The 25,658-nt window shown below is 43.3% G+C and overlaps 1 long non-coding RNA gene across 1 annotated transcript in view; it reads right to left on the bottom strand.

The window, feature by feature from the left end:
- LOC148223992 (uncharacterized) overlaps window positions 1-25,658 on the bottom strand; it is a 114,899-nt gene that overhangs the window by 56,584 nt on the left and 32,657 nt on the right. The window contains exons 3-4 of the long non-coding RNA XR_015803235.1: window positions 13,910-22,291; window positions 6,146-9,458 (exon numbers count right to left, since the gene is read on the bottom strand). This is a non-coding gene — a long non-coding RNA (uncharacterized LOC148223992). The remainder of the gene's footprint in view (window positions 1-6,145; window positions 9,459-13,909; window positions 22,292-25,658) is intronic.

A 25,658-nucleotide genomic window follows, 5' to 3' on the forward strand; every position in this document is an offset into this window, starting at 1 on the left:
CAGTTAATCATTCTGTGCAGAACCACAACCAAAGGCTTTCCCAGCTGGCAATCCACATCCATACAGGCAACGTGCAGACACTGTAATTGCTCTCTCATGCTTGTTTTTCCTGGCTTTTCAGAAGCGAGCAGCATCTAACATATCTCAAAAGACTAGGTCCTCTGATTTATAAAGAGCGCCTGTCCAGTGCCACTGTTCTTTAATTAAAAAAGACATTTAGTGTCTGATCACACCAAATGGATCAATATTTTTAAGGTGCTACTGAGTAACAACAAAAAAAACCTCGAAACAACTTGAAATACAGACAGATCACTTTTCTTAGGAAATCAGAGAGTTTCCTGAAGTTTATTTAATTCAGCAATTTTGGAGCAGTATTCCTGGTCATACCAGTGGTGGGTACATATGCACATAAGTGCATTCCTCTGATTTGTTTCTGACTTTGGTTATGCCAGGGTTAATCCAAGTTTGTCCATTGCTGGCCAGGAAGGGCTTCAAACTGATGCTGCGATTACAAGAGTTTCCTCTGAAAACCTTGTCATCACATAAGCATCACAGAGCAAAATAAAGCACATCAACTTTCTGCAGTGCATTTGTCACTCCTTCTTTGGATACCCTAGTTTTGAGCATGAGCCAAGCCCTCATTATGGATGTAATTGACTCTGCAGTCTATTCAGATGGACATATACTTGCCTTTGTTACTGCTATCTGCAGGTTAACCACAGCTGACCCTTAGCATTTTCCCCTGTGCACAAAAGACTTTCAGCTTCTGTAGTCCGAAACTGTGATAGAAATGTTTGTTGGTAAATGGAAACTAAGTCCACCATAAGGCTCTCAGTGCCCAAGAGAGCACATCATTCCTTTTCCTTACTCTCCCACTGCGGTGGCTTATAATTAACATAGCCCAATTGCAGCCAGGCTTCTGCAAACTATTTATTCTGGAAACTACACACAACTAACTGTTCTTTCTTCACTCAGTCTGATGTTAAATTCACTTACCCCACACCATTTCTCATTTCAGCAGACTAGCACAAAAGTCATGCATTTGGCATCTCAGCAGGATGTTAGAAAATGAAGGAGGTGGAAAGAAATCAAAACCTTTTTACTATATGTCAGAAATACAACCTGACACCCTGTCAGTCAGGGTGTTGGTAGCAGTCCCTATAAATGGTGGCTGCAGTCCTCCTGGATGACAGATGTGGTTCTGTTGAAGCAGTGCTCCTGTAGAAGGTGCAGTTTTCCTCCGAAGATCCAGCGATGATGTGGAAAAAGGTCCGATTTTCCTCTGGGATCCAGTGGAAAGGACTGTCTTCGCGTCCCAAACCCCAGTTTTTTATCTAGGTAGGAAAGGCGTGTCTCCTCCCCCTGGCTGGAGCATCTCTCAATGGGATGATGTAATCTTATCAGTCACACAATAGGACTTAATGGCCCATTAACGGAATATATTTTCTGGAGGAAGGATGGGTTGTGAATAGATAACGATGATCATCCCCCTGATCTTATCAGATGGCACATCAGCAGAGGATATCTCCCACAGAGATAAGGATCACCACCCTTCCCACATTTTAACAGAGGGTGATAGAATACACCCCAGGACAAGGAGTCACAATAGCAAGCGCTGTCACCCAAGACATCATGGGAGGGAGGGCTAATGACCCGCTGTAGGTGCCTCTCACACACTGGTGTAAGTTTTCCTTCAGGATTGTCGATTTACCCATGGAATGTCTTCCCCAGTCATCCTAGGAAATGGCCATCACTCAATCCTGACCCACAGGTAAGGGAACAGACTCCAGGGCAACACACTGGCTAGGGGAAGAACCAACCCTTTGCCCAATTTATGTCTTTCCCAAGGTTTAGACAGCAGCTGAGCAGGATGGCTGAAAATCTGCCTAATTACTTTTTTTTTCATCTTCTTAATTCCCTCTTTACTTGCTTGTCAGGTGGAAGACACTATAAGGAAAGGCAAGAGAAGGTAACTGAAGTGCTGAGCTCCCACAGGGAGCCCATAATTCAGGCAAGCAACTTCCCAACCTTTCATATCTAAGGAACACCCCTGAGCCTATTTATTTGCCTCTCACACCATCCCTTTCTGACTGAAAGCTTGAATTGCCACCTGGAAAAGACTTCCTGAGAAAAGATCTTCTAGGTCACTGGGAAGCATGAGGCTTTCAGATGGCATTATTAATGAAAAATGTCCTGGCTGAGGCTCTGACATTTCATTTCTCTTCCTGACATAGACTTGACATACATGCAGTGTTGAACCATCATGGACTACCAGCCCAACCTGATACATGCAGAAGGATGCATGTCCCTGCTCATCTCTGTACCTGGCAGAAAATTGCACCTGGAAGGACCCAAGGTCTCTTGCTTTGGAAAAGCTGCTTAATCCTGCTTGCTTTATGTAAAACTCCTTACCAAAGAAAAGGCCTAAAATGAATTAACTTAAAGAAATCAAAGGCTGAAATGTCTTATATCTCAGGTACCCATAATGCAAGCTGGCATGTATATACTTAATGGTTTTTGAATGTATCAGTAAAGGAAAAGCTGCAGGGCTGATATCATTAAAGACAATAAATCCATCCTAGGAAAGACAACAAATTTAATCTAGTTCTAACATTTCTGATTAGCTTTTCTCTTTATGAACACTTTGATTATTGGAATCTTGCCCTTTTACTTACTGATTATTTAATGCAATTAATACTCATTTCAACTTTGCCATTGAGAGCATCTTTTCATTTGTTTTTACAAGCAGAAAGCTGGTGTCTGCTCTAGTCAAAAGATGCACTCCATGCATGTGAAATACAGTATCACAGTATGCATTACAAGGATTAATGATAAATTACATGAACTCCTTATTCCTAGGAGGGATTTATTACCGAGGTAAAAGGAACAAATGCTTACAGGAAGAGATGGTTTGTTTTCTCTTGCTGATTTATACAAAAGGTCTGTTCTGGCCTTTTAGACTGGAAAATGTTAAGGAAAGAAGACAGTGTCACATAAATTCATATAGAGAAAAGCTGTGCTGCATATAGAAGGGATGTTAAGAATGTTGTTTTCCTCATTTGGTTCAGTTAGCTGCTTCTACCAGAAAAAAAACCCAAAGTTGGATTGTTAAATGTGGAGGGAAATCAAAGGAATAATATAAATATAAAAATAGATATATAATATAATATAATATAATATAATATAATATAATATAATATAAATATTAAAATGCTATGAAGGAAAAAACCCCTATCAAATATGTTTTAAAAGCAAAGAAAAAAGACTAGATTCAAAGTTACTCTAACAAACTTCTATCTCATCATGACATTTTTCACTTCCTTGTCTCATCTTTAAGACCTTTTCATTATCATTCCAATCAAGCTGCAAGAGCAAAGATTCATCACAACCTAGCAAATCATTGCCTGATTTCCTCTCTGTGTCATTGCTGTTCTCAGCAGGGCTTGAACAAGAGCACTGATACCTTTGGTTAAGACCTCTACAACCTTTATTCCCACCATGGACACCCAGAAGAAATCCAACCTCTCCGTCCGTTGCCTTGCACACATAAGCAGTACTTTGGGGCAGTCCTGGCTGTTGGATGCATCTGCCTGGCCTGCAGCAAACAGACAACTAATACACAATGACCACAAATGCAGCAGGATACTAACATGTTGAAGAAATCCCACCTACTTGTAAATTTGACTTGGGAACATAAAAAAAATCCAATTTTTATTAGGCTCAACAAAACTCTCACATGTGGTAGGGAAAATTAGCATATGACTTCTGTTCCATCTCTCCTTCAGTCTTCATGTGCCTTTATGAACCTGCATTTCTGCAGTGTACCTCATAGTTTTCTAAATACTGGACTGGAAATTCACCTAGGAAGCCATTCCTGGCTCCCTGCCATCATTTTGCAGTAATGAACTCCTGCATAGGAAGTTGCCTCAGCCCCAGGCTGAGGTCTCTCCTGGAGTAAATTCTGCTATGTCTCTTAGATGGCATCAATCATTCATAGCCTTGTCCTGCTCCGAGTGTCTGCTTCCCATTCTCTTCCTTAGTTTCCTCTTGATTAATTGATGAAATTAAGTGTGGGTGCCTCATAAACTGCCACTTCCTTAAGCATTTTTGGCTCCCTTTATGGTAGAAAGCAGGAAATCTTCACAGGAACCATGAAGAAACAGAAAGGTTGAATAGGACTCACCCTTCACCAGGACAACACAGGCTAAGATACCAAAATAAATCCTGGCTCTTCCCAGGCTGCCATGACGTCTAAGGACAGAGAGCACAAGGAAGGGAAGAACCATTTGCTTTTACTGTCATATCCAACATCCAAGTGACAAATTTGCCATTCTCCAGGCAGTTTTCCCTTAGACAACATCTACAATAGCTCACAAACTTCTACCTTTGGCATAATATGGGCAGCATGAATGCTGGTGCAAGTGCAAGAAGGCAACATTGTACAATCACTGCTTGCCCTCTTCCACTCATGCTGGTCAGCACCTGAAGTCCCTGGCTGCAAGAGGTCAGTGCTCCAGGGTAGCTTGCATATGATCAGCCCCTGAAACAGTGAAAGGAACCACCAGGAGAGATGCAGCTGATGTGAGCACAAGAGCATGGCAACTTCTCTGGGAACCCATGGCAATGCTTCCTCTTCCAAACAAACCCCAGCACAGTGATGGTTTGCAAAGAGGAGTTGGGGCAGAAACAAAGGTGATATTAAAGGCCATCTTCACCTGCAAAGCTAGGAAAGAGACCCTGGAGAGCTTGAGCGTCATGTCTGTGGTGTTTTCTCCCTCTCCAACACTCACACATCATGCTTGCTGCAAGGTCCAGGCTGCACCAAGAGGACTCTGCAGCATGAGCCAAATTTTGCCTCCCAGGGTTCCCAGGGGACCTGTTCCATGCAACCTTTGCAAAGGCACCAGGCATGCCTACCCTGTGCTGAAGAATGAGCACGAAGCTTAAGGACATGGTGAGATAACAGACAACATGGGGATTCTATCATAAAGCTTGATTTATGGGCATGGTTCATTACAGGAGACCAATTGAGACAAAGCACAACGAAGACAACTATCTCATGGCAGAACTTCATAACTTGTGAGAAGCCTGGTGAACCAAAGTAACTTCTCTGGATGCATTCTGGCTTCACTCCTGCGTGAGTCAGGAACCAGTGTCAGGAAGACCCCAGAGCAGATGCAAGCTGGGGACCCTCTCTCCTTCAGTGCAAAAGGGAGGAGCTTTCATTCTGTTCATCTCACTGCTACAATTCAAAGCTATTAGTGCCAGTGTTTTTCTGCCATCCTTCCTTTTCAGAAGTGTTTGCTGATCACTGACAAGGGCTCATGATATGTTGTTTTATTAGGCCGATTCTCTCTGCTTTTATTTGGCTGAAAGAAATAGCAAAACAACATTCCAGCAGCCTAGAGATGCTTATCATCCCACTAGCTTTCACTCACAGAAGCAGAATAATCATTAAAAATGGGGCTTACTTTCCACTTGACATTAAAAAGTAAGTGCTGCAACTACTAGAGGCTGATGAGAGATGATACAAGATAGCAAAATTATTGAATTTTGGTATTAGTCAGCAGAGATGTTGCAAATCACAGCATGGGTCAGGTTAGAAGAGACCACAGTGGGTCCAACCTCCCTGCTCAAACATGGTCATCCTAGAGTACATTGCACAGGATTGTGTCAAGAGGGTTCCCACAATGAGTGGAGAGAGGGAGACTCCACAACCTCTCTTGGGCAATGTTTCACCAGCACAGGAAAAAAGTTCTTCCTCATATTTCAGTGGAAATTCCTGTGCATCACTTTCTGCCCATTGTCTCTTGTCCTATGGCTCAGCACCACTGAGAAAAGCTTCCATCCTCTTGGATGTCCCTCATCAACTTTTCTTTCTCAAGCAGGCACTCCTTCAACCATACGAGACCTCTAGATGAGTCTCAGGAGGCACAAACACTGATAAGTCACATGCCATGGCTGTGTATGAGAGGTGGCTTGTACCATGGGCAAAATCAACTATTACAGCTCTCAGGAGCAGTTCAAATCAGTGGAAAGGGGCCTTATTCCCCTTTCAATGGAAGTTAAATTAAGTAGCCTGGTGTATGCATAGGGAGTCCTGGCTTGAGAACCAGCAGTTCAAATTTCTAGTTTTGCCACTCACCTTGGTAGTCTTGGTCTCTTCTTGCACTGTCTTCTCTGGCTGCACAATCTTTGGTCAGGGACTGCTTCCCACTCAGCAGCTTTACTCCCCATAGCACTGTGAACACCGAGACACTAAACCTACTGTAAATTGAAAACAAATAGGAAAATACGTGCCAGAGAACCCCTAATGCCTAGTAGCAACAAGTGCTCAGCCTAAGAAACAGAGGCTTGCTGAAAGAAAGAAGAATCTGCCTAGTTTAGAGGAAGAAACTTGTGAGAATTCTTTAATGAGGATTTCAGTGGATGCAAATTGTTTCCTGGGCAATGGCTAGTGACAGCTAATAGGGACCCCAGAAACAACTCACAGCACCTTCTTATTTCCTGTGGCCTGTAATCACAGTGTTCAGCTGTTATTTTCATCCTTCTAAATAGTATAATGGACAATTGAATTCACTTTTCCACTTTTTTTTTTTTTTTTTTTTTTTTTGCCAGAGATGTCACCACCCCTGTTTATTTTCTAAAAAATAAATCTAGAAAAGTAAGATTTCTTCCCCCCTCACTGCTTCAGTTCTCAACTAGTGTAAAGAGGCAGAATCCAGTGAAAAGTTTATTAGCTAACCTCTCTGGAGAATCAATTTAGCACAGTTATGCATGATAAAGCTTTACTTCTTTTATTTTTCCTTAAAAAAATAATATGTAGGAAAGAGTGTTGTTTTAAATTTATGAGCTGATGCGACAGTGAGTAATGGTGAATCACTGTTTAATATTTTAGTCAACCATCTTCAAGGTGAGCTGTACTCCCATTTCATATTTCTAGAGCTAAGTCACCTCAAGTTTCATGAATAGAATCAGTCCTGCATTAACCCCGAAAAGTTGCATTCACCACCAAACCCAATCACTGTCCACTCAGAGATCTCAACACACAGCCTTAGAACATAGGAGAAAACAAGCACAACTATAAGCCAAAGTGGGAGGGTGAATAAGACACTGAATAAAAGAAGTTACAAGGATGAAGCTGGCTTTTTTGTAAGCTCTCAGTGATTCTGCAGGCAGAGTTGGAAGGAAGAGCACCTTCCTGGCTGTGCATGGAGGACAGTGATTATCACTGTCTTTGTCCTGGTTTGCAATTGTCTTGTCTTCTTGTACTTCCAACATCATTCCTAACACTTCAGAGGTGCTAAACCTCAGGCCAGCTTGGGATTTTCCAGCCAGTTTCCCAGGGGAACAGAAACACAAGCTTCTCTTCAGATACTTCTTCCTTCCAGCCCAGTGATGTAAGCATAATGTCTCTGTGTCTCAGTGTCACAGCCACCCAGGAGAAAGCAGTGCTTGCAGGGAGGAGTACGCAGCGTTTAACTGTGCAGAGTAGGTTTGTCAGCAGTCGGGCATCTGCAGATCCACACAACCAGGGAACAGACACATTGTGCAGATCCATCACCTGCAGGGGCAATACTGGAATAGAGAAGCTGCAGAACCAGATTAATGCCTTCCATGGTATCTCCCACTGGGAATCCAAAGACACTGACATCCCAGGTGGCTCAGGAAAGCTTCCTTTAGACCTGCTGTTTCCAAATTTCCCCTTCGTCCTGCTCCCAGTGCTGAAATCCTTATCAGCCTCTGGGTCTAGCTGTCTCCATGATAGCATGGTCTCTCTCCAGACTGGCTACTGAACTGTCTCTCACCCATTGCTCATACCCAGGCATCATCTGCTATTGACCAGAGCTGTCTCTCTAGCATATGCCACTAGCAAAAACAGACTCTAGGCCCAGCCTCTCAGTCTGTCTTTCTCCAAGGACATCTTCAAGTTCCTTTCCTTGATTAATGCATGTTAAGACTAATTTCATACCTTCCATCACTGTAGCTGCCTTACAGTGGGGAAAAATGCAATTTCCTCTCACTTGTCAAGAGTGCTACAAGTTTGTGAACAATGACTGCTGCACACAGCCTGCCCCTCTCCCAGTCTAATGGAATATGAATAGTAATTTTGCAATAAACGTGACTTATTTAAATGACTACAGAGAGCCAGTGCTACAGAGAAGGGCACCAAGAGCCTCTGTGACCCTGAGGAAACAGAGCTCTCTGTACAGCCTGGGCAGAGCACAACTGCTCCAAAGGAAACAGTATCAGTTGCCCTGGGGCAAATTTCTATGGATAGGGGAAAACACTCATGCTTTCATTTCTCTTTTATATCTGGAGGAAGATCTCTTTATGTCCATTGTCTCTATATTATTGAAAATGACATTGCAAATGACAAAGGAACTGACACATCCAGCTCCTTCACAGTGTTTTACACATACAAACGAGCAGTTTAGTCTCAATATTGGTTTGCAGACCTTTCTACCACGTGATTCAACCACAGTGCACTGAAATGAGACATCAGCGTGAAGTCAATGATCCTTCCTTCTCTCCTTAAAAATAGCCTGCTTCATACTGTGTAATAGAAATTTTGGAAAGCTTAGGTGAGCTGACTTTGACCAGAAAGATGTCTCCCTCACTCTTCATGCCAATGGTTCACCCACCCACCTGTCAAATAGTACACAAGCATTATTTGCCATAGCTATTTCTCATTTTTTATTGGACCTGACCCTACAAGCTGAAGGAGCCTTCCAGCATGCAATATCTTGTCTCTTACAACACACGGAAAACACCATCTTCAGGTCACCTTCTGGACTTCTCACCTAACTGATCAGTTTTGGCACTGGTCTAGTGCTAAAGAAGTCCCTGATATTATGGCAGGATTCATGCCTCAGAGATATTATCTGTCACTTAGAAAAGTGTACATTTATTTTATGAATCTTCTGGTTCCTCCATAAAAATTCAAAAAGCTTGTTCATAAGCTTGAAGGACACATTTTGAAGGACAGTAACAGAACAAAACCGAAGAAGTACTTTCAAAGAAGCATTTTCTTTTGTGTTTTCCAGGTTTTCCAAGTGAAGCAAAATAAACAACAAGAGAGCTTTCCACCCTGTCAATTTTTCAGACATAAAAGATCTCGAAGCAAGCACGTTTTCCTGTTTTTTGAGGTGAGAGAAGCAAAGGAAAGAGTTGATAGAGAAAAAGAGAATATGTTCTCTCTCCCTTTAATATGTAGAGGAAAGAATTTAATGTATTTTTAGAAATGAACACGAAGCTCTGTTACTTTGGTCTGTCCCCCAAGCTGTGTGTGCCTTGGTGTATTCAGGAGCTTCTTCTCAAAGTCCGCAATTGAGCCACCCTTAACTCTCCAGGCATTCACACTCTCTGTGGTGCATGGTGAGGGTGACAGTGACCACACAGTGAAAGAAGGGTCCCCATCTTCATGCCACACCAACCCCCTTTTCTCATTGAGTCCACTACAAGGCAAGAGTGACAAAAAAAATTAAAACAGGTTAAAATACTATCATAACTCTCCAGTTCTGCCAGGAGAGAGTCCAGCGTGTGAGTGAAAGAGACACCCTCCTATCAGCATGTACGGTCATTTTGCTTTCCTGCATTTTTCTGAATCTCTTATTCTTCCATTTTCTCCACTCATTCATTGTAACACACAGAGCTGTAATCTGAGCGTCTCGTGTGTATTCATCAGTGATGATTCACCTATCCCTCTTCATAATTTTATCTCCCATCAGCTGCAAAGTCAAAGTCTGAATAATGCACTATTGTTATTTTCAGGAGCAGGCTTGTCACTGTGATAGAAATGACACCAGGAGAAAGGTATGATTTGAATCAAAACAGAGGGTCAGCAGGTAGCATCCTAAAGCTCCAGAACTGGCAGATTAAAAATAACAACAATGAAATTGTGTCTTCTAACAATGGGGAGTAAAATAATAATAATAATAATAAACACAATAGCCCTGGCTGCGGCACTGAGTGGGAAGGTGAAGGTGTATTGTCCATTCTGGGCAGAAAGTAAACAGATGCTGCTTGTTTTACATCCTTTACAACCAATTGTATCTACAAGCAAGCCCTGCTTCCTCCCTGGCTCCCCGCTGCTGCATGTGGGAGAGCTATCTGGTCTCCAAAAGAGGAGCTTCAAGAGAAGCACCTTCCCTGAGAGCCAGCAGCTGCCCAGCTGCAGTAGTCAGGGACAGGGACAGAGAGGTCCATCTGTGCCAGATCCAGCTCAGGCTCTACCGTGGGTTGTTAATCCTTGAAGGGCATCGGGCATGTGTGCAGAAGAATGGATTAGCTCCTATGGCAGGGAAATCTGACATAGTTCTGAGTGATGCACCAGAGACTGAGGTGTTTAGAAAACACCAGTGGGGTTTGCTCTACATCAAAGTGCACTTCTGTCACAGATGGGCAAGGAGCAGCTCAGGTATCAACAAAGTATCAACAGTCAGGTATCAACACCACCTTGCAGCTTTTTGGAGCTAAGATGTGCTCCCACAAGCATCATTGTGCTTTTTGTTTACCTCAGAACATCTCCCCAAGTTCAATAGTAATATCATCTGCCAGCTCCAGGAAGTTCTAGGCTGTCCTTGAAGGTCAGAATCCCCAAAGATGGGCCTTCAAATTTAAGGCCTGGTCTGGCTTATGGTTTCTTTTGGCAATGGTGGCCACTGCCCTGAGATGTTTAGTCCTGCCCACCATTTTCATTGCATTAATCCTGAAGTTTGTGGGAGGCAGGGAGCAGAAGTAGGGAAGTGATATTGCTCTGTTTGTAGGCATGCATGTATGTGTAATCATCTCCCCAAACTATGGTTTGGTAAAGGGAGACGAAAGGAAGCAGGGACACATACTCAGGGAAAAAGGAAATCTATGCTACTTCAGTCAGCAAGACTTATCAAACTATTTCCTAAATTACAAAGTGGCCCCTCAGCTCCACCTGTAGTTAAAAGAGGAGAAAAGGATGTACAACAGCTCCCAGGCTGGACTCTGGCTCACAACCATCCTCCCTGGAGGCAACATATGATAAAACATCTTAAAAGAAAGGTGGTGTGAACATCCTCCCACAGTGGCAAGAAATCATCCCCTGCTCTGAGTTGTGGTTCTGCATGGGCTGGATTGATCCATCAGTCCCATTACCACCAGCACAACCATAATCACCCCTATTATGTGCCAGCCTTAGTGACTACAAATCCTCAGCAGTTCCCGTAGGCAGCTGCGTCATGCACCCCTTTCTGCTCCATGGCATGAAAGAGAGAGTAACCTGAAAAACAATGACTCACATAACCACCTGGTGTTCTTGGAAAATGCAAGCTTTGAAACATAAATTGGCTACAAAACAAACATCCCACAAGGATATCCAAGAATTGGCATGATCCTACATGAGGTGCTCAGGAAAATATAACAGTGCATTATCCTGCTCCACACAGCCCAAAATTCATCCCTAAAAATAAAACAAATACTACTCTAATAAAACAAGCTCTGAAAGCAGTTTTTCTGGTATAACCTCCAAAATAGCCATCTTCTAGCCTTCTGTGTCCATCAGGATCACTTACTACCTTTCTAATGATAAACAGAGCAATGCAGTCAGGTGAGTCAGGTGTGCGTCATGTAGATCTGGTCAAGAGAAATATGAAACAGGCCAGGTGAAGCTCCATTCGCTGTTCTAACTGTTGCCTGTTCATCACAAATGTGGCAAACCCAAGAAATCACATCCGCACTTATTTCCTAATGAGAGCCATCCTGCAAGGCAAACTAGAGCACAACACAGTATTTACTACATTCCTTTCTCCATAAAATAATTTCTCCCTTTGCCCTAAAATTCTCATCAGACTTCCTCTTATTTTTTGTTTGGTAAAGCCAGTATTTACTGCTCAGAACATACTCTAGCAAAAAGCTTCCCTACACTTCATCACCAGGTCAAAGCCGCTCATAACACCACCATTCCAATGGAGAGCCTATCATCCACTACTTTCTAAGGTTCCTCTGTCTTTTATGAGAAGTCTCTGTGGGATGGGAATCCTCTGTAATGGATAGATCTGTTTCTGTTCTTTTGGCTGATAGATGTGGTGCTGATTACCTGCAGTTCCCCTGCAGCAACTGTCTCCAAGATCTACTAGTTTTGGAAACACAGTCTGCTAGGAGAAAGTAAATAGGTTAATTTTTCTTGAGAAGAGCCCACCAGCAGATAAGGACCTGCCTTAGTTTACTGTCTGCTAATTCACCTCAAATCCATAGGAAGCTCAGCTAACAGCCAACAAAGACTAGCAAGAGTAGTGAGTATGTGGAGGGTTTCCAAGCCATGCCACAGAGATAAATAGAGATGCCTGGAGATAAATACAGAGCTGGTCTGAAAATACAAGGATTTTGCAGTTACTGAGTGAGCAGGTCAAAGCACACTCCATCGGTGTTCCTTTTTCTGCAGAGAAACTCCAAAACAGTGCTACAAGGTCTTAAATCTTCTCCACCTGCTGCCTGCAATGGCTGCCTGGACTGCAACAAAAGTGTTGTCACTTTCAGCACCCAGCAATGATTGATGCTGTGTTAAGAGGACACCAGTGGTTCCGGTCTATTTACATTTCCAAGGAGCTTGGCTGGGTTTTGTGCTGGCGTTTTCTTTTGGTATACCAGCTGTGGGAGACCAAAGGGGACAAAAATTACTGCAATGCTCAAGCGAGGAAACGCTACTGTTGAGAAAACATCCTATTTATGCCACATTTTAAAAGGAGCCCATCTTTAAGAGTTTTAAAGAGCTGCCACTGGCAACAAATGAGGCTGCTAATTTGGCTTGGCAAGCAGCATTTGCTAAACACCATTTCAGGTTTTAATTCGTCACATGTAGATTTGGAATTGAAATTCTGCTAGCAAAACCATCATCAGTGTGTTTTCGCAATTCCAGCTCCCTTTCTTTTCACATCAAGCCTCCCTCTCTCCCTCTGTCTTCCACAGCTGTCAGCTGTTACCAGCCAGGAAGGCAGATGAGCCAGCCACAGACCTCAGATCTGATCCAATCTCCCGTGAAACAGATGCCCAGGCCCCAGGTCCTCTTTGCTCACCAGCCCCTTCTTTGCCTACAGAAACTGCATGTGCTGTCTGCTCCCTGCAAAGTGGAGAAGAATAATTGACTTCCTGGGAAGCAGACTAGGGATAAAATGCTTCACACATCCCCTCACATTGAGAAGCAAGGTCCAAGAGCCTGCTTGTGCCACTCAGATGAGGCAACTACTGTGTATCCTCCCTTTCACCCAAGCTGCTACCAAGCAGTTCCCACAGGAAGCTCTCCTATTTTCTATCAGTTTCACTGCTGTGAGATTGCTCTGAGAATGATGCTACTGATGCTAGTTTGATTCTAGCTGAGTCAAAGTCATGGCAATTTATGGGGAAAACCTTAAGGAGTTCGCTCCTTTTCCAGCACAGATCTCTTCTTCAGGACTGAGTGAGCCCTGCCAAGAGCTATGTGAATAAAATTCTATTTTCTCCCCACACAGCCACCACAACCACAACTTGGGGGAAGGCTGCAATGGTGCCAGCACTAAAAGTTCCCTGTGGAAAGAGTTCTGGTACCAAAGACTGAGGAAATGTGATCTTGTTTGGGCAGTCCTCCTATGCATCCATCTTGATACTCTGATTGACCTAGTAGTTTTCCCTGATTTGCCCACAAGCAAAAAATACCCCTTAGCACCTACAGAATAGACATAGTGATGTCGTCTGGCTAGGAACTAGATAAAGGCTTCCTGATTCATTCATACAAAAAGGGTCACCCAATATGCCATGCTGTCAGCACCCTGCCTCCCATAGCAGCACATCTGCATATAAAGAGCCTGCAGTGGGACAACCTTTTCCCTGGCATATCTTGCCAGGTACCTCAGGGCTATCCTGGAACAGAATTTATGTGTTTAAAGCAGGCAGTTATATTTACCTTGCAGCAGCCTCCTGTCTTTGCACAGAAGAAACCAATTGTTTAACAGGAAAAAACTGAACCAGCAATCTCTTTCGTTTCACATTGCTTGTATTTTTTGTATCTATTTATTTACTGTTTTTCATGGCTTGCTACTGTAGAGCACAGGAGATGATCACACTGGAACAACTTCCAAACATCAGACCCCAGATTTTTATGCAATTGGGCTTTTGAGAATTAAGTGCAGACCAAGGAGTGGAGGGTGCCTGTGACAAGGAACCTGAGCCAAAAGTCAGTCAAGAGAAGGAGCTCTGCTGATTGGGGCAGGTGGGCTGCTGTTTCCAGGGAAAAGAGCTGTCTCGATACAAGAGAAGGAGTCGTGTTTTGAAAACTGCTTTCTGAATGAGTCAGCAGAACCGTCTCCCAAGGCACTGGAGCCTGCCAGAGGGAAGAACAGATAGTTTTGTTGTTTTTTCCCCTTTTTTCTGTTGAGGTCGATCACTCACTATCTTGAAGTACGTCACCAGCCTTGGGAAGCCTTTTTCTGAGTAGAATACTTCTTGACTTTTCTATTTCTGAGGAAGTTTTCCAGCCTGCCTTGCTTCTGTTTTGTCAAAGCCTGTATGTGACAGCAAGGTCTGGAGGAGAAAATGGAGCAGGCTAACATATTATCCCTGCAGGCTTGAAGAGCTTGTAGCCATTACAACCCTCTTCATCAGGACACATTGGTATCTCTCTCCCTTCAGAGACATCCGCTTCCGCTTCTCTCTTCCCTCTTCTATTTCATAGGTATCAGACATATTTTCTTGCAGAGGTAACCTCACTAGTAACACCTAATGCAAAACTGAGTAGCTTGGGTTTAACCTTCAAGTCTGCTGCTTCTATTTCAGACCTGAGGAAGGATAAAAGATGTGTCCTTTATTGAGTGATACCTATTGCTTTAAAAAGAGTGTGCTCTTTCTTCACTTGTATATTTTCAGTCAAGGTAACTGACATAGATAAAACGACTTTCAAGGGACACAGTAAATGCTTCAGCTCTTCAAGTTAAAAACACTTTTGGAAGAGATGCTTGAGCCAAAACAGACTCTCCTCTGTGCTATTCCTTCATCCTGGCTATGCAGATTTATGCGCCTCAAAATGCTAGCATTTCTCATCTGCGCCATGGCACAGGGCTACAAGGGCAAACTTCTCAATCTTGGTCATTTTGGCCATCATTCTCCTGAAGATTTTGAACCCATGGCACAGGTCAAAGTCAGTTTGTGACAGGTGATGCAGAAGACAATGTGCTTGCTTAGATCAGGGATATGCGCAGCCTGACTATGAGATGATCCAAATGTGATCCAATACCCTGGCTGTCATGATGACAAATGTGAAATGGTCCCAGCGATGAGCTAGAGCTTTCTCAGTCAGTGTGGGGAGAGGAAAGGGATCTCCTGTAACAAAAATAAACAAGGAACACTGATACTCCATGCATCTGCCAGCACCAGCTTGAAGCAGGCAGCAGCCAGAAGAAACTACATCTCCATTAGTATACCTATTCTGCCACATGGCAAAGTGTGAGCTCTGGACAAGCCTAAAATCTAAAGATCATAACCTCCACAACATCTAAAGCCATAGACACAATCAGAGATTTTTATATCAATCCTACCTCTAATGTTCTGTGGGAGCAGGGATTACCATTGAGCTAACAGGACCATCTAAAACCAGTTGTGGCTTGCTCCTGGAAACAAGTTTTACACCCAGTTCATTATAGCCCAGTGTCTCTTTCTATGATCTTTTTAAAATTAAGCAGAAATACTGTGATTCCTTATTCTGATCTGCATAGCACAAGGACAGATAATTTTGGCCATCAATTTCTGCACTAATTTTATTAATTTATGATTGCTTTGGAAAGCCAGCCAGTACCACATTATTTCCTACATTATTTCATACAGATCAGTTAATGAGGTGTCAAATACTCTGCAGTATCACTCTTTGACTCTAATCTGTACTCAGACAATCTTGCTTTGATGTGGAAAAACAGCTGAAGGTGTACTTTTTCCACAATTCCAACTTCCTTGGGCTCAATGCACCTGCAGCAATCAAAAGCCACAGAAACAGCAGATATAATACTAATATCCAAATTCCATTATAGCAAAAGGCTCCTCTCAGTTTTTCCAAATCAGTATGTGATGGAAGTTGAGAAACAATGTCATTAAAACCCACAGCTAATGCATCCTGTGGGCCACAGAGGAACATTCTGGGTACACCAGTATATCTCTGAGGGCTTTTTGTCGTTTTTGTTTTTTTCTACTTTCTCCTTCCTGGGATAACCTTTCACCCCAGGCTTTGTGCTCTTTGTGTGTTTATCAGCAAAGCACATCCAGATGCCCTTCAAGGGAGAAATGACTCATACCTGACTCACAATCGCTCAAGCAAAGCTGCAACCTTTAGTTCATTTCCTGGGAGAAGCATCTGTTAGATTCATCTTGGAAGATTAAGCATTTCTCACTGTCATTTTACAGATGGAGGCATTTGTGACTGACTGGGGAAGGGTCAACTGATTCTCTACAATAGATGGAAAACAAACTTCTTTGGGCCGTCAAAGCAATGCACCAAGGACTGTATAAAACGCTCTTTAGCAAGTACTGTCACTCCCTTCCCGGTACCTCTCACCTGTAGCCGTGGAAAGGGGTGTCCTGGTTTAGGGCAAATTTGGGGGAAAACCTCCGGAAGGAGCCCCCAGAAAGCAAATCCCCACGACTCCTCCCCCCACCACCGGGTTCGGGAAGAATTTCCTCAGAGAGGAGTGGAAAAAAAACCTGTTTATTTAACAAGCGAAACCACTCCCCAGCACAAAAAAACCCCAACACCAGATGACAAAAAAACTCTTTCACCGCTCTGAATGGATGACAAACTCAGAAAGTCTCTCCGGCGAGTGGTTGCCCAGTTATCGGTCTCTGGCTCTGGGGAATGACTGCTGCAGGTCACAAAATGCAGACTCCCGGTGTTTCTTGGTGTTTCCCAGGTCCCCGTCCGGAACAGGTTTAGATGGTATTCAGGAAAGGTAGAAGGGGGAAAAAACAGTCCAGGGGAAAAATTGGACTGCCTAGCTGAACTAACTAACTAATAAGCAAAAGCAAGGGCAAAGCGAAACAAAGAAAAGAAAAAGAGGCAGAAGCGAGCAAAGCTAAGCTAACAGCAAGCAGAGCTAAGCCTCTCCTAAACACAGACCATGGGGGAGGTGAGCCGGCTGATAACAAGACAAAACAAACCTTCACTTTCAGATTCAGTCCTGAAAGCACAGGACATAATACCAAACATAAACAGAACACACGATTGGAGATACAAACACCATAACATCACCCTAGGACAAGGGGTTTTAACCGTTTAAGTGCAGCGGAAATAAGATGCACAGCTACATGGTCGTCTTTCATGGTAGAAAGAAAGAGACAAGTTTATTCAGAAACACACTTGGTTTTATAGCATGACTCGCAATTCCAAGAGCAGAGAAAAGGTGATTGGTTCAGAGAGAAGACACCCCATTCCCAGGGCCTGGTCACACACCACAACAGGTGTTCTATCTTTGTTATTAATTCCTTTTTATTTTGACCAAATTATCATCCTGGGAGATATTCTCCCTAGCCTACAGCTGGACCAGCTTATCAGCTGGGAACAGAGCTGAGAAGCTCCAGCCTGGAATATTTTTCAGGCTATAATTTTCTTGCTTTCTCAATTTGTGTGCCTACATTCACCTTGCAGAAAGACCTCCAGTTTCAATGTATACCTTCAAAAGAAATCACCCTTGCCACAACAAGTGTGAAGTTGTGCGGAGCTGGCAGCTGGGAACGCTCCCTGCTCGCATTATCCCCTGCTGTCGCTGTCTCTCTCACTGGCTGATTTACTGACGCTCAGGAAATGCAAACTGTCCCCCTGCCAGCACCCCTGACTGCAGTCCCAGCTCCTAGGCTGCCTACCTGGCAATAAAGAATAGACACACCAGGAGACCTGCAAAAACCACCTTGTTTCACAAAGCCAGCAACTCCTCACCCCAAAAGTTTTCCCAGCTGTTTCTGCACAGCCAACAAGATTTGCTTCACATAACTTCACATAAATTTAGAATTCTAAAAGATATATATGTATCTTCTCCTACCCTGTTTTTCTTTGTTTGTTTGTTTGTTTTTGGTTTTTTTTAGAAACAGAGAAAGACCCAGTAATGTCACTGGCTCATCCTTCGGATGCACAAGTCTTAGGATCAGAAGAAAATCACCTGTTCCTCCCCATGAGGACTTGATCACATGGATATTTACACACAGACATCCCAATAAGCTCTGCCATAGTATATGGTATTGCTTTCCAAATTTTATGCTTCCAAATAGTATGGAAATGCTAATAATAATGTGTAGCCCTTGGTGTGCACATTCCTCTGCTTACCACTGTCTCCCATCTTGGCTGAATAATCACAGATAATTCACTTGTCTGGATATGACTCACAGCTACTTTATTTCACACAAAGTAATTTCTAATTGCATGTTGTATGTCTGTGTTATGAAATCCAGCGCTAACTGTTATTACAAAATTAGTGCAGAAAACTGAAGGGGAAGGAAAACCATGGTGAGAAACGGAGTAATAACCCACAAAAGGGCAGGCCAGAACCATGTCAGTTTTCCCCTCTCTAGCACAGGACATTTTTCCAGACAGAGCCAAGCATTTCCTAGTCACTCACACAGTAACTTACAGACAGTGAGACAACTGGGGTCCTTCTTTTGCCCTCAGATAGGCTGAATGCACTTTGGCTACCAAATACAATAGAGATATGGTCTGGCTCTGCTTGTACTTGTATCTGTGCTCAGTAAGCCTTACGTCAAAACCAACAGCAGTCATGTGTGACCACTGTGAGCTGCCAGACAGGCAGGTCCTGTCCTTTGCCTGGTGTCCCAGTTGTTATGGAACTTTCTGGAAAGTTTTATGCATCTCTGAAAGGACACGCAGTCAGAGAGAACACATTTTGGCTGGAAGAAACACAGTTGATGCACAGCCCTGGCAATTTTTCACATTTCTGGGTAGGGCCAAGTCAAAAACATATGGATTTTCAATTTTGCTCAGCCCCTAGCTCCATCTGCTTGAGAGACCTCCTTCAGAGCACTTCCACTGCTAAATGCTTCAGACAAAGCTGGTTGAAGCCTGGTAGTAAAGAGACAACAGATAATCCATCCTATGGGGTAAATTTTACCCCCACTTCTAATGCCATATCTAGACTTTTATATAAAACAGAGTCTGGGAGGAAGATGAACTCCAGAATCCCCACCATCCAAACAACCTAACCATTCTTACACTACAGGTGTGGTTTTGGCCCATACCAACTGTGTCGTTCCCAATGATGTGGCTCAAAAAACAGCACCCACCAGTGACCACTTCCAACACCTATATGGCCAAGGTCACTTCAGGCTCTGAGACCCTGTATGCTCGTCTGACACTGTCCCAACAGGCTGTAGTTCCTCACAGTTCTACAAACCACATGCTCTCAATTTTGTGCAATGAAAAATTTATTTTGGATGTTGAAACACATCCATATGATTACTTCGAATACTTTGAACTAGAAAAACATTTTTACAAAATAAATACAGACATGTCTTGCTGTCCACTGAGGATTTTTTTTCTAAATATCTCCAGTGAGATGTGGGCAGAATGGTGAGCTTTGGATAAATTATCAACCATCCATCTGTGTCCATGGGGACTAGAAAGGATCCAAACTCTGCGTGAAGAGAGCTGCTAGATGCCATAAGAAAGTGCCCACAGGCAATCAAAGACCATGAAAGAGAAGTAATGCCAAACAAGACTCACCAATCGTGCTAGGGAAGCCGATTCTTAACAGAGAGGGGTGCTTAAACACCTGGAAAGACTACCACAGCACAAGTGTTTGCCATCACTAGTAACATTTATGCAAAGATGAAACGTCTTCTGACAAGGAAATCATAGCTCCATCAGAAGCTTTCTGGCACAAAGCAGAAGCCATTGGAAGGGAGTGCCTGATCTGGACTATGCAGGTGGCCAGTCTTGAAGAGTTAATGGTCCTTTCTGGCTTCAGAGACAGAGGAAATACTGTGATTTAATCAAGCACATGGGCAAAAGATCAGCTCTGGAAGGCTGCCAAGACTGCAGTTGGACTGCAAATTAAGTGCCCAGTCCTTCCCTTGCAGCACTGAAAATGAGAGGAGTTGGTCCTAGGACCCCAGAATAACACAGGTGCTCAGGATAATCAGGATTTGACCTAAAAGCAACAAATGAAAATAATGGGATGGGTATGAGGCAGACTTTATGTACACAAGAAAAACAGAACATGGGCACAGGACTGAGTGATCATTCATGCCCACAAGGTGACAGGCGTGGTAGAAAACAGGCATTATCTTTCCTCAAGTACCTCTCTACTTAGCCCTGTGATTCCCTCTGGTCTCATTCATGTAAAACACAAGGATATGAATGAGAAACCCTGTGAAGCAGAGAGGAGGAGGGGGAAAGGAGGACAAAGGATTTCATGATACCAAGGCAACCGTCACCATGGCAACTATTTAATTAATGAGCTGGTGATGAACCCTAGCAATATGGTTCTAGTGAAGTCATGCTACAGTAATTACCAGAGTTTCATTCATGCTGTCCTGTCAGAGGCTGTGCAGGTAGTCCAGAGGAGCCTAGGAGCTCTGACAGATGGGAGCAAGCAGCCTGGTGAATCAATGGAAGGTGAGCACGTGCCTGGGAGTGTGCTTCAATGCTGCTCCAAGCCAGCTCCCCGGGCACTCAAGCATGGACACCACATGCCATCCAATCCATCTTATAATACAACACTGCCAAAGGGCAACCCGGCTGGCCTCCTGCCGCCGACACAGACAACATTCACAAGCAGTTTGCAGAGTAAGCAGTCTGCACTGCTACTCCCCCTGCTATGCCTTCAGCCTCCAGAAGATGATACTGAAAATAAACAAATAAGCTGGTAATTTGCCTTCTCTGGCTGGAGGAGTTATGTTTTCACGAAGCAGACAGCAGCATAACAGCTGCATGGGTATCCCAAGCGAGAAAAGAGCTCTTGATAAACACAGTGAGGTTTTGACAGGCATATATGTACCAGGGACTCTAAGGAGACAAGGAATATTTCATACAGAGGAAGGATAAATAAAATACCACAGGTGAGATACTTAAAGTAAAAGACACTACTAAAGGCGAGTGTGAGGTCAGCTAATTCAGCTGTTTTCATGAGATGAGAAGATACTCCACATTGCTGCAAGTGTGAAACACATCTCACCACTACCTTGTGGTGTTATCTGATCCATAAAGATCCTCAAGCTGTGTGGGATATGGATATGACTGACACTGATCATAAGGAGAAGACATCTTACAGTCATATTTGATTGAAAGATGAGGAAGTGTACAAACTTGTGCTGCAGGGCATACTCTATTTTAGCACTTGCTATCAACAAGCCCACTTTGTCCACTTTAGAAAACACAAATTATTCTGTCAAATATTTTCATGGCAACTGAGAGAAATCACAAGGATATGCATCCCATTCACCAAAACCTCAGCCCTCAGGATTAGCTTTGCACCCTGGATCTGCCACCACAATAAGAATAGCCATACATAGCAAAGAAATACACAGTTTATGAGTACACTGCAACTATCTGTTGGCTGACACAAAATGGTTGGGACAGCATGCTCTCCAACGAAAGGGACACAGCACTGAGTCAGTCAACTCAGATGAAAAAGGGCTAGTTTTTGCCCCTCATTCGAGTGGGCTTTGTCTTCATCTTGTTGAGCTGCATCTTCTAATTCCCTCTTGCTTTTTCTCATGGTTTTCCCAACTTTTCCCAACAGTATTTGCCCACTTGAAACATGAAAAGCCAACACAGCTTTTTGCCCAAAAGGCAAAACTCAGCTGTTTCCCTGTGCTTTGTCAGCCATGGAAATCAGTACAAGTGAGTTCCCAGTTTGCATTATTATAAAGAACATTAATTTTAAAAGCCACCTAGAAACACCAGTGGTCACAAGGTAGTTCATGTTGTATTTCCACCATAAGAACCTGGACTTCTGTTGCTGTATGTCCTGGTTTAGGGCAAATTTGGGGGAAAACCTCCGGAAGGAGCCCCCAGAAAGCAAATCCCCACGACTCCTCCCCCCACCACCGGGTTCGGGAAGAATTTCCTCAGAGAGGAGTGGAAAAAAAACCTGTTTATTTAACAAGCGAAACCACTCCCCAGCACAAAAAAACCCCAACACCAGATGACAAAAAACTCCTTCACTGCTCTGAATGGATGACAAACTCAGAAAGTCTCTCCGGCGAGTGGTCGCCCAGTTATTGGTCTCTGAAGCTGGGGAATGACTGCTGTAGGTCACAGAATGCAGACTCCCGGTGTTTCTTGGTGTTTCCCAGGTCCCTGTCCAGAACAGGTTCAGATGGTATCCAGGAAATGAAGAGAGAGGAAAAAAACAGTCCAGAAAAAAACTGGACTGCCTAGCTGAACTAGCTAATAAGCAAAAGCAAGAAAAGCAGGAGCCAAAAGCGAGCAAGCAAGCAAGCAAAAGCAAAGCAAAGCAAAGCCCAGCCAGCCAGCAAGCAAGCAAGCCTCTCCTAAACACAGACTACTAGGACACTGTAACATCTGTAACTCATGTCTCCCCTCTGAGTTAGGGACTGGATATGAGAGGAAGTTATCTCACTTGACTTTAGCAGCCAGTGTCAGAACCAAAGTGCTCATCTCTCCACAGTCTTTAGGAGGAATTCAGACCACTAGCTCAGAGATAGAGTACAGTATTGGAGATACCTCAACCTGAACAAAGTAATCATAACAACAACAGATGTTACACCGAGCAATGAATGTAGGCAGGCATTGCAATGCTTAAGTGGAAATTAAGTGCCTAAATCACTTAGAACCCAAGATCTCTAGCCAGCGTCCTTCTCAACCCACTGCCATTTAACTTACCTGCCAACAATAAACCTCACTGGACCACTACTGCCAAATCTGAGCATGGTCTCTTCAAGATCAGATCTACACCTGAAAACAAGGTGTTCTTCTAGTTGATGTCCTGAAAGATGCAGGCAGACGAGCATTAAAAGTGCCTCTACCATAGTGCCTCTCTCCTGTTAGTACTGCACACTGCTGGTGCTTATACAAGAGTCTGGTTGCAACATTGCTCAAATCCTATAAAACATAAATTCAGTTTCCTTTAAACTTCATTTTGGGGCTCTAAATGAAAAACGTCAGTCCCTCTGATCCTAATCTGGAACCACTGCCTTGGTCTTTATTTTTTCTCTGGTGCAAAAAATAAAATCAGAAGAAACCTTTCATCTAGCTCTGAGGATCATTTTTTACATTTGAAAATGAGGCAAGATAACAGCCTCAAAAATTTCTCTTGAAGAAAGTAATTATTTTCTTTTTAAAGAAAACTCTCTCATCCATGCCAATACTAAAACATCCACAGTAAAGCACTGCTTTGAAGCAAAAGCCACCAAGACCCTTCAAAACCCAGCACATACAGGGTCTGCAATGGAGGTCTGCCATTTCTTCCCTAAAAGCCCTTCTATTTATACTCATCTTGGCAGGCTTGAAAGTACCTGCCAGATGGACAGAAATAACTGACATCCAGAAAAGACACCCTACCAGTTGCTGTTAGCAGGGGTTGGGAAGCATAGGGGCTGGTTAATAAGAAACCACTTCCTCACAGCTGCTAGCTGCCCACTGCCTTCCCAGGGCTTAATGGAATTTGGAGAGAGTATTTCAAGTCAGACCATCTGTCAGCATACACATAGATCAGCTCAGGCCCAGCACCTTGCCTGCACGTCAAGAACAAACTTTGTTTCCTCAGAGGAATCTTTGTTGGTACACTCTCCCTCATGTCTCTGGCTCTGGTAGTGATTTCCACAGGGCAGGGCTTGGCCATGGATGGTACTTGCTGCTGAGAGCTGCTGAGCTGAGACCATACCAGCAGGCAGAGGGCTCCTGGTATGGCTGCAAGCAAGAGGTAGCTGTGCCCAGCAGAGAGGTAAGAGGAGGGAACCAGATTTCACTCCATGCAGAAGTTGTGAGCCCTCAGAACACAGGCAGTCCTGGATGGAGAAGCCCTGGGTATGACAGCTGAAGGAGCTGGCCATGCACAAAATCATAGCAAACAGTGTCCTGGCCTACACTAGATTAGTGGCCAGCAGAGAAAGATGAGTTGTTAAAAAATCATGTCAGTTCTTACCATTGTAAGAATCATAAAATTTAAAATGCAGCCATATTATGGAATTTTCTACATTACTGATTTTATGCTCTTTGACATTTCTTAATTTTGCTAAGGATTTCCCATCAGGCAACACACAGAACAACTGTTCATTAATATCCTGAAAGATGATTTCTTACACCTCTCTGTGTTCAGTTTTCCCTTCGCAATTTTAAACCCAAACCCACCTTTTTTCAACTAACACAAAGAGCAAGCCTGGCATAATCACAGGGTTCCAGGAACTCAGACTTCAAGACCAACTGAACCCTGTGTGAGCCTCCTGAAAAATTCACAAGCATTTCCTAACTAAAATGAGTTTGACCAACAGACTGGTTTGCAGCTATTTTTGTTGTCCATAAAACTAGATATGGGAGCAAGTCTTCTCTTCTGATGCAGTAGCATGGCACTTACCTGTGGCTTAGTCACTGCATGCATTTCTGTCTTATTAATACATTTGCCTGCAGAGGAAGAATAAATGGGAACAAACAATTGGGTATTTCTTCTTCTGGGCCATTATTTCAGAGATCTGCCTCTATTAATAAGATACATAAGTGACAAACATTAATTCTCTGTATCTCTGATCTAATTTATAACTAGAACAATCTTCAGTAACTGTTGAAATCAAAAGAGCTGGTGCTCGGGTCAGAATACACCTAATGCAATACCAGTTACAGAGTCCACTGCTCCTTGACAGTTGCAATTTCACCCAGGAGTGTATTTTTTCTTAAAGATTGTAGAGCCTTAATCTGTCATTTTGTTTTCCTTTTTTTTTTTTCCCATTTCAATCCCATTGAATTAGAAAGAAGTTTGAGACACTCCAGGGTTAAGAGACAATTAATGACAAATTATTTTAGATAATGTCACATTTTCCCAGTGATTCCACCTTTCTGAAGGTATATTTGAGCTTGGAATTCAGCCAGACTAAACCTCTGAGTTGCGGCAAGTCAATAAATCACCACTGTTGACCTCTTGAGAGTAATATTGTTAGAAGCAGGGCCATCAGTATCAGATACCTTGGACAGCCTGGCAATTTAACAAAGCTGATGATCATGCTTCAAAATTCTTTTTTTCAGTACACTGGGTCTAAAAAACCCCAGAGCCATTCTTTGTCTCTCACCCAATCCTGCTTTGAAAATCAATTGATTTTAAATTCTTTTATCTGAGAGAGGTCAGGGTTCCATTAAAAATCACCCACTGGCACTGATTTGAAGCTTTAGTTTTGGTAACCTTACTACGCTGACAAAAGGGGACATGTGGGGTTCAAACTCATTATTTCCTTGTGGTTTGTTTCACACACGTTTGTGTCTTTCCTGCTGCAGTAGCATGACCTTCAAAAGACCTTGCTGTACTCATGTGCTGTCAGAAACTCATTGGCCACATTCACCTCCTTCATGCCCAGGAAGACATTCTGGAGGGTAAAAGTAAAGGGCTCCTCACCCGTAGGAAGGCAAGGGATGTCTGGGATGGCAAGAGCTGCTCTGAACAATATGTAGCTGCCTGCCTGTTAGGGGAATTGTAGTAATATGTGGGTGAGTACCACCA

Source organism: Sturnus vulgaris, chromosome 4, assembly GCF_052056855.1.
Source record: "Sturnus vulgaris isolate bStuVul1 chromosome 4, bStuVul1.hap1, whole genome shotgun sequence".
NCBI lineage: Eukaryota > Metazoa > Chordata > Aves > Passeriformes > Sturnidae > Sturnus > Sturnus vulgaris.